The following is a 9,006-nucleotide window of genomic DNA, read 5'->3' as shown; positions in this document are numbered from 1 at the left end:
GGTGGCATATTGCTGCTGGTGGGCCGTCTCAAAATGACGACGCAAATTATATTCTTTGAACACGGCTTTTGTCTCATTGCAAATAAGACACACAGGCCTCTCTTTATACTCACTAAAGAAGTATTCTATCTCCCACCTCTCTTGAAATAGCCTCCCTTCAACATCAATCTTCCTTTTTTTTGACATTCTCTGTGTTACTAGCTAACAGTTGCGGGCTAGCAGACCGTTAATGCTTCTGTGTTGGCTGCTACGTAGGCTCCGCAATTGGCCATAGGAATTGAGAGCGTTCTGCCTGTGCCAATCAGGTACCAACAACGTAATTTGCGTAGCTTACGGCGTAGGCTCTTCGTGCCGCCAGAACAGTATCATACATTTAAGCGGGCCACATTGTATTGATGATATAAATTGATATGCGGGCCTGATCAAAATTGTAGACGGGCCGGATTCGGCCCGCGGGCCTTGAGTTTGACACATGTGGCATAGACCATGTGAAGGTGGTTGCACAGGCTTATGATGGCGCCTCAGTCATGAGTGGGGCTGTTGGAGGGGTCCAAGCAAAGTTCCGAGAGAACCATCCCATGGCCATTTATGTGCACTGCTATGCACATCAATTGAATTTAGTGCTCTGTTCCACATGTCTGGCCATACCAGAGGCCAGGAAGTTATTTGACCTCCTGCAGAATGTCTATACATTCTTTTCTGGCTCCCTTGTGAACCATGACAAGTTTAAGGAGACTCAGAAACAGCTTGGCTTACAAGCTTCTGAGCTTGTACAGCTGTCCAAGACCCGATGGTCTTGCCAGCTGAGGTCTATCAACGCTATGATAGAGAATTTCCCAGCAGTTCTCACGTGCCTGTCCAATATCAGCAACCCTACGGCTGTGGGTCTGCATGCCAACCTTGCAAGGTTCTCCACAGTTTATCTATTGATGATGTTCAAGACTTTTTTGTCTGTGACAGAAAGTCTACACAAATACCTACAAAGTGAAACTGTGGACCTGGCAAAAGCTGAGGAGTTCAAATGCGCTGTGTGCGCCACTCTACAAGAAATGCGCACTGATGACAAAGCAGCTGAGGTTTATGACCGCGCAAAGGCCTTGTGCGAAACACACCAAATCCCTGAGTCATGTGCTGTACCAAGACAAAGGCAGAAGCAGAGACGCATGGAGGAGTATGTAGTCGAGTCTAGTTGTGGGGCAGCGAGTGACCTAGGGAATGCCGAGAAGTTGAGAACCGCAGTGTATCTACCTTGCCTTGACAGGATGGTTGCTGAGATGGAGCAGCGTTTTTCATCTCTCAACAGCACAGTTCTAAAAGGTGTTCAGGCCTGTAATCCAGGATCTAGCAACTTTCTCTGTGAGGAGGACCTCAGAGGTCTGGCAGATCATTATAATGTGGATCTAAAGCAAGAGGAAGTGCTGGTGGCTAAAAACTATCTGGCCAGAAAGCAGGAAAGCCTTCCAATCACTGACATGCAATGTCTTTTCAGTTTGCTGGATCATGTCATGTTCCCAACATTGACACAGGTCATTCAGATATCTCTGACCATTCCAGTGTCCAGCTGCACTTGTGAACGTACATTCAGCGTGCTGAGACGCCTCCACACGTGGTTAAGAAGCACAATGGGGCAAGACAGACTCCACCATCTTGCCATCATGTCTGTTGAGAGAGGAGCACTCTCCAAGTTAAGCCACTGTCAATTGATTGATAGCTTTGCAAAACTGAAACCGAGACGTTACAGTTTACTTTTAAAAAAATGAACATAGACCTCTCCCATCTCTCTGACCATGTACACACCTCATAGGATAGTCACCATCACACCATCATAGGATGGGGGGTTCTCTTTCAGTTTTCAGTTTTCAAGTCCATGTTTGCTGACAGATATTTCATGAAGATTCATTGTGCCTCTTTTGCCTTCATCAGTTAGTGATTTAGAGATACTGTATACAGTTAAGTTCACAAGTAGGCCAATTCAATTCAGTTTGGTTCAGGTAGGCTAGATATTTAATGATGCAGAAAATAACAATCTGATTGTACTATTTATTTATGACACTTTATTATAATAAATAAGTGCAAAAAAATGTTTGCTCGCGTGCTTGCATTAATTATCTGTGCCCATGCTTTTTTCAAAGAAATAACTGCAAAACATTTTTTTTTTCTGTGCCCCTGTTGTGCCCCTGTATAGTATTGGGTCAGCTGACGCCCCTGGATCCAATCAAATCGCATCAACTTAGTGGTGCAGTGACGCGTCCCAAAAAGCGGAAGTAAGCTGCGCCCGGTTTCCCTCGACAAAATAGCAATGGGATTTCTCCATAGGATTTTGGAAAATAGCTCGAAAAAAGATCAGTGGAAAACGAACCTGTTAGGTAAATGCACGTTTGGTTCAGTCGGATAATATCCACATGTCTACCCTACTTTTATAATTTTTGAATCATAAATCTAATCGATAGAAGATAGATAGCGTCACTGCACCACTCTTACGGCCCGTCTACACTACAGGCATCAAAAGATGCTTTGAACGCTTCGCCCATTCACTTGAATGGGGTGACGTAGAAGATTTTTAATCTTCGCCGAACTGCATTGTGGGGAGCATGGCATGGCTTTGCAAGCATCACGAGCATCTATCGGCATCAAAAGTTGAACAATGTTCAACTTTTGAGGCTCGATGCTTGGCATCAGCCAATCAAATCCCGTTTATGCAAATCCCGCCAGTGCAAGCGCAGCCAATCAAACCGCGTGCAAGCTGGGAGAGCCAGACCGCAGTTAATTTCCTCATATTCCAAACGAGATATTACGGTAGCAAATCACCCGGTTCTTTACGACCAGAACTATTTACCGGGATACAAACCGGAGGAACCAGGCATGGAGGGAGGTGGCAGAGACAGTGGGTGAAACTGGTAGGTTTTTCGCCTGTTTGGAGAGTTTATATCCAGTTTACTTCGTTTTAACATTGCTATTGCTTTGTATGTCGGGGGCGGGAGATTCATGTGATTGGTTGTTGGTCGCGTTGCTCGCAAAAAATCGCCAAGCTTCAGACACGCCCAGCTTCAAGATGTTTTGATGCCTGTAGTGTAGACGGGCCGTTACCGCCGTTAGAAAGTAGCAAGCAACTGAAGCAAGTGCAATTATGGAGGGTGGAGATTTGGAGTATTTAATCAAAAATAATCGTACTAAACTTCCGCTGAAGCAGCAACAACAAATACAATCTGATGACAGCGAACCGGACGTAAAACGTTAAAGGTCTCCTGATTTAGTTTGTGAATGAATGCTTATTAGAGTTTGGGCTGGAGAGTGCGTGCGGACCTGTCGGTCATATAACAGGCGTGTGTAAGTCCTGCATCTGTATGATACAAATGTGTGTAAAATGATACCGGGCGCTGTAATCACTCATCTGGTTACGTTATTACATTGACCACCACCCCCCCGCCCTGTATCGACTACTCACCTCTCAATGACATTACGGTTAAAAACCGGTACCCCCTCCCTCTCATCTCGTCCGCTTTCGAGCAGCTTCAGGAAGCCAAGGTTTTCACCAAGTTAGACCTGCTTAACGCCTATCATTTGGTCAGGATCAGGGAGGGCGATGAATGGAAGATGGGTTTTAACACCCCTTCAGGACATTATGAATACCTGGTCATGCCGTTTGGATTGTCAAACGCTCCTGCAGTTTTCCAGGCTATGATCAACGACGTGTTGAGGGAGTTTCTGAACCGTTTCGTTTTTGTTTATCTGGATGACATTCTGATCTACTCCCCTGACCTTCACACCCACAAACAACATGTCCGCCTGGTTCTACAGAAACTGCTCCAAAATAGGTTGTTTGTCCAAGCTGAAAAGTGTGAATTTCATGTAGAAACAGTCACTTTTTTGGGCTTCATCATTTCCCCAGGTCAGGTTAGGATGGACCCAGAGAAGGTTAGCGCAGTAGCCTGTTGGCCTACCCCTGACTCTCACAAGAAAGTGCAGCAGTTTTTAGGCTTTGCTCATTTTTACAGACGTTTTGTGCGGAGCTTCAGCGCTATTGCAGCCCCTCTTCATGTCCTCACGTCCCTTCAGGTGCCTTTTGTGTGGTCTCCTCAGGCTGAGGAGGCTTTTTCTCGGCTGAAAAAGATGTTCACCACTGCCCCCATACTTACCATGCCGGATCCCACTCGCCAGTTCGTGGTGGAAGTGGATGCCTCCAACGAGGGGGTGGGAGCGGTCCTCTCCCAGCAACAACAGAAGGACAACAAACTTCAGCCCTGCGCTTTCCTGTCCAGGAAGCTCTCCCCGGCAGAGAGAAATTATGACGTGGGAAACCGTGAGTTGCTGGCCGTGAAGTTAGCTTTGGAAGAGTGGAGGCATTGGTTGGAGGGAGCCGAGCATCCTTTTGTGGTCTGGACCGATCACAAGAACCTGGAGTACATAAGAAAGGCCAAAAGACTGAACTTCCGCCAGGCTAGGTGGACCTTGTTTTTCAACCGTTTTGACTTTGTTCTTTCCTACAGGCCGGGGTCTCAGAATGTCAAGCCTGACGCTCTGTCCCGTCTGTTTGACCCTGTGCCTGCAGCCAAGGACCCGGAACCCATCATCCCATTGAACCGGGTGGTAGGAGCGCTGACTTGGCCAGTAGAGAAGGAGGTAATACGTGCCAATGCTGGAGCTCCTGCACCAAGGGGTTGCCCGCCTAACCGGATTTTTGTTCAGGAGGCCGAGCGACCACAGGTGATCCACTGGGCTCACACTTCGCTGCTCACCTGTCACCCCGGAGTCAAGAGAACTATGTTCATTATTAAACAACGTTTCTGGTGGACATCCATGGAGAAGGAGGTGAAGGAGTATGTGGAGGCGTGCCCTATCTGCGCTCGAAACAAGACCTCTTCCAGGTCGCGAATAGGACTATTACAACCTCTCCCTATTCCCAACAGGCCCTGGTCAGAGATCTCCATGGACTTCGTCACTGGCCTGCCCCTCTCTAGAGGTAAAACCACAGTTCTCACGGTAGTGGACAGATTTTCCAAGATGACACATTTCATTGCTCTGCCCAAGATGCCCTCAGCTAAGGAAACGGCGGTGGTCATGATGCAGAATGTGTTTCGGCTTCGTGGTTTCCCTAAGGATATTGTCTCAGACCGGGGCCCCCAGTTTCTGTCACGCTTCTGGAAGTAGTTCTGCAGCATCATCGGTGCCACGGTCAGTCTCTCGTCTGGATACCATCCGGAGTCTAACGGCCAGACAGAGCGCCTAAATCAAGAACTGGAGACCTGCCTGCGCTGCCTGGTGTCCCAGAATCCATCCTCCTGGAGCGAGCACCTCACCTGGGTTGAGTATGCACACAACATCCTCCCTACTTCTGCCACGGGCCTGTCCCCGTTTCACTGTGTTTATGGCTACCAGCCGGCACTGTTCCCAGCCACGGAGAGGGAGGTCACGGTCCCGTCTGCCCATGCTCTGGTCAGGCGTTGTCGGCGCGTGTGGGCTGCGGCTAGGAAGATACTCTGCAGGAATGCGCAACTGGTTAAAAGAGCAGCAGACCGAAAACGCCGACCAGCCCCTGTATACCAGCCAGGCCAAAAAGTCTGGCTCTCTACACGAGACCTTCCCCTCCACGTACTCTCCCGAAAACTGGCTCCCCGGTTTGTGGGTCCTTTTCCCATCACCAAGGTCATAAACCCAGTCTCAGTGAGACTACGGCTTCCCAGGGCCATGAAGGTACATCCCACCTTCCATATAGGGAAATTAAAACCGTTGAAGGAGAGCGCTATGGTTCCCACCGTCAAACCCCCCCCCGCCCCCCCGCCCCCCCGGATGATCGATGGAGGTCCGGTTTACACGGTCAAGTCACTATTGGCTAGTCGGAAAAGGGGTAGAGGGCGACAGTTACTTGTTGACTGGAAGGGTTATGGTCCTGAGGAGCGGCAATGGATTCCTTCCCGCTTCATCGTAGACAAAAACCTCATTGAGGATTTTGACCGCCTCAACTCAGAGGAGCCTGGGCCGTCAGGAGCCGTCCCTAGAAGGGGGGGTACTGTCATGTCCAAGAAACTTATAGTGAAAGTTTATTCTTTATGTTAGAGTTGTCATGTCCCTTTGTCTTGTGCTTTATGTCTCTGTCCTTCATTATTTCTTCCTCTTGTTTCAGGCCTCCACGCTCCCCGCCCCTTTCTGTCTCCTGCGTCCTTGATTATTTTCCCCGCCCTGATTGTTTCCAACTGTGTCCCCTTTACTTACCTGTGTATATATCGTGTTAGCTCCCTCCTGTTAATTGTCAGTTCGTTGTCTCTCGAAGACCTACGTATCGGCTTACCTCACGGACCTTTCACGGACCTATGCTATAGATCACGATTCTAGTTTTCCTCGAAAGAGTGTTTTGTTTTCCTTATTTTATTACTGTGCAAAATTCCAGTAAAGTCTTTATTTTGAAACGCTATCTGAGTCTGAGTTTTGAGTCGTGCAATTGAGTTCATGCCTCAGTGTTCACCCCTTGACATTCTCTCAGCAGACGCAACTGTAACAGGAAGAGTTACTGCAATGTGGAGGGCAATCCAAAGATTTGGGTACAGTTCCTGTAACTCTTTTTCATGGAGAAATGAAAACATCTCCCGAGCAGATTTTGGTAGTGGCAGCTTTGGGAGGTTGATGATCTCCTGGACCATCTCTGCACCATCAATATCAGACTCTCCTGCTGCAGTCAGTGTCTTCTCTACCTTGCTGCAGTGTTTCTGCAAGTCACCCCTTGGCATTCCTTGAAGCTGGCTGAAATTAAGCAGCACTCCAAATTTCTCCTTGACCTGACTAAGTGTCTCAAATCTCTCTTGCGGTGATTTGAGAGCAGAGTCAACAACAGTGTTAAAAAATGTCACCTCAAGCTTCTTCAGAGCATCACTGACGGGCTCATCTGCAGTTTCATACCCAAACTGCCTTTTTGTACTCCTCAGCCTCTTCACCTTGAGTTCTGGCTCTATGTTGAGGATCTCACAGATTTCCTTGGCAGTTGACTGAGCATCAGTAAACCCGGACTGTCTGTACGCTGCAAGATAGGATTTTGCAGTTTCAATGAGTCTGACAGCAATGTCAAGTTGCATTGAACTGGACTGCAGCAGCTTATTCACCTGGTTTATGGTGGCGAGAATGTCAAACCATACCACTGTGCATATCAAAAACCTGTATGGAGCCACTTCTTCAGCCAGAGTCTGAGCTTTTACTCTGGCAATTGGGTCATTCACAGTTTGCCTTGCCTCAAGGAGAGCTTCTCTGATTTCTTTTGTCTGATGTCTGACAGCGGCAATACTCTGAAGTCTGCTCTCCCATCTCACATCACTCCAGGACTTCAGTGTCACATTGACATGTTTGGTCAAGATGCTCCATCGCTGTGTTGCTCCTGAAAAGAAATTGAACAGCTTCTGCACATATCCAAAATAGCCTACAGCATCTTTAGATGACTTGGCTGAATCTGCTATTACAAGATTCATGGTATGGGCTCCACAAGGTACAAACAGGGCTCTTGGGTTTTTGTTGAGCAGTCTTGCTTGTTCTTCTTCTCCCCTTTCATGTTTGCCCCGTTGTCGTAGGCCTGTCCCTTGCAATTGTCAAATGGAATCTGCAGCTCTACAAGTTTGTCCAGTATCACATTTGACAGGTTCAGACCAGTAGTTTCCTCCACAACCACAAATCCAAGGAAGTACTCCTTAACCTCTGGCTTGGGTTCGAGTTCCACAATGCGCAGTACAATGGACATCTGTTCCTTGTGACTCACATCTGGGGTGCGAGGATAATAGAATAATACTTGGCCTCTTGCACACAGGAGACAATAGTTTCCTGGCTTCTGTCACCAATTAACTGAATCAGTTCGTTTTGTGTTCTCTGTCCAAGATAGTGAGTGCGGGTGTTCTTATCTTTTATTTTTGCAAGGTGATTTTCCATGACAGGATCAAACCTAGCCAGCAGCTCAACTTCCTTCAAAAAGTTGCCGTTATCTAGCTCGTAAAGCTGTTGTGAATAGCCCCTGAAAGCCAGATTTCTGGAGGCAAGTGACAGTGTGATGCCAATGAGATGTGTGAGCACGTTTCGCCATCTTCTCCTCTCTCTCTCTAGCAGAGTCAGCTCCTGCTGGTCAATTGTCTTGCTCTTTCTGAGACGTGTCTCAAGTTTCCTCCATTTTAGCATTGACTTTGTGTGATGTGGGTTGTTGTCATGACTCTTGAGAACAGAGCTAATATTTGACCAATCACCAAAGCCCTCTGTAGTCAGCTTTACGTCTTTGCCACTAAAAAGCTTGCAAGCAAAACAAAACACAGAGTTGTTCTGCTTTGAATAAACAAGCCAACTTCTTGTCACCTTCTCTCCATTGGCAAGTGAACGATAGGACAGACCATGGTGAAAGCCTCTTCCATCGTTTTTAGGGTAAATGAAATTTGACCCAACTTTAAAAGGCCCACGGCGCACAAATTCTATCCGTTCAGTATCTGAGACGTGTGCTGGCCAAAGAGCAGGATCAACTGGTTAGTGCACTAGTGACGGTGCTTGATACCTCACTGATTGATGGATCTTGTAATGTGCTGGGTGCTGCTGCGTCTGCAACTGTTGAGCCGCTGGTTGACGGGCCTGGCAGAGTATTGGTGGGTGCTATTGGGTCTGTACCTGAGCCGCTGGTTGACGGGCCTGGCGGAGTGTTGGTTGCTGCTGGGTCTGTACCAGAGCCGCTGGTTAATGGGCCTGGCGAAGTGTTGGTTGCTGCTGGGTCTGTACCAGAGCCGCTGGTTAATGGGCCTGGCGGAGTGTTGGTTGCTGCTGGGTCTGAGGTGATGCTGGTTGATGGTGGGGTACTGGGTGCTTCCTTTGTGCCTCCCTTTTTCATACATTTCAGCAATGACCCTGGAAATGCAGACAATAAATCCATCATTCAAGCAGACTTAAGATATGTTTTGATCTTAATAGTGCACTTCAGAATGAATATAGTGAAAATACTAGCCTCAAAAAGATTAAAATATAATTAATGCAAATAAACTACTTCTACTACTAATAATA

This window comes from Notothenia rossii (genome assembly GCF_949606895.1).
Source record: "Notothenia rossii genome assembly, chromosome: 6".
Taxonomy (NCBI): domain Eukaryota; kingdom Metazoa; phylum Chordata; class Actinopteri; order Perciformes; family Nototheniidae; genus Notothenia; species Notothenia rossii.
This window is presented reverse-complemented; position numbering follows the sequence as displayed.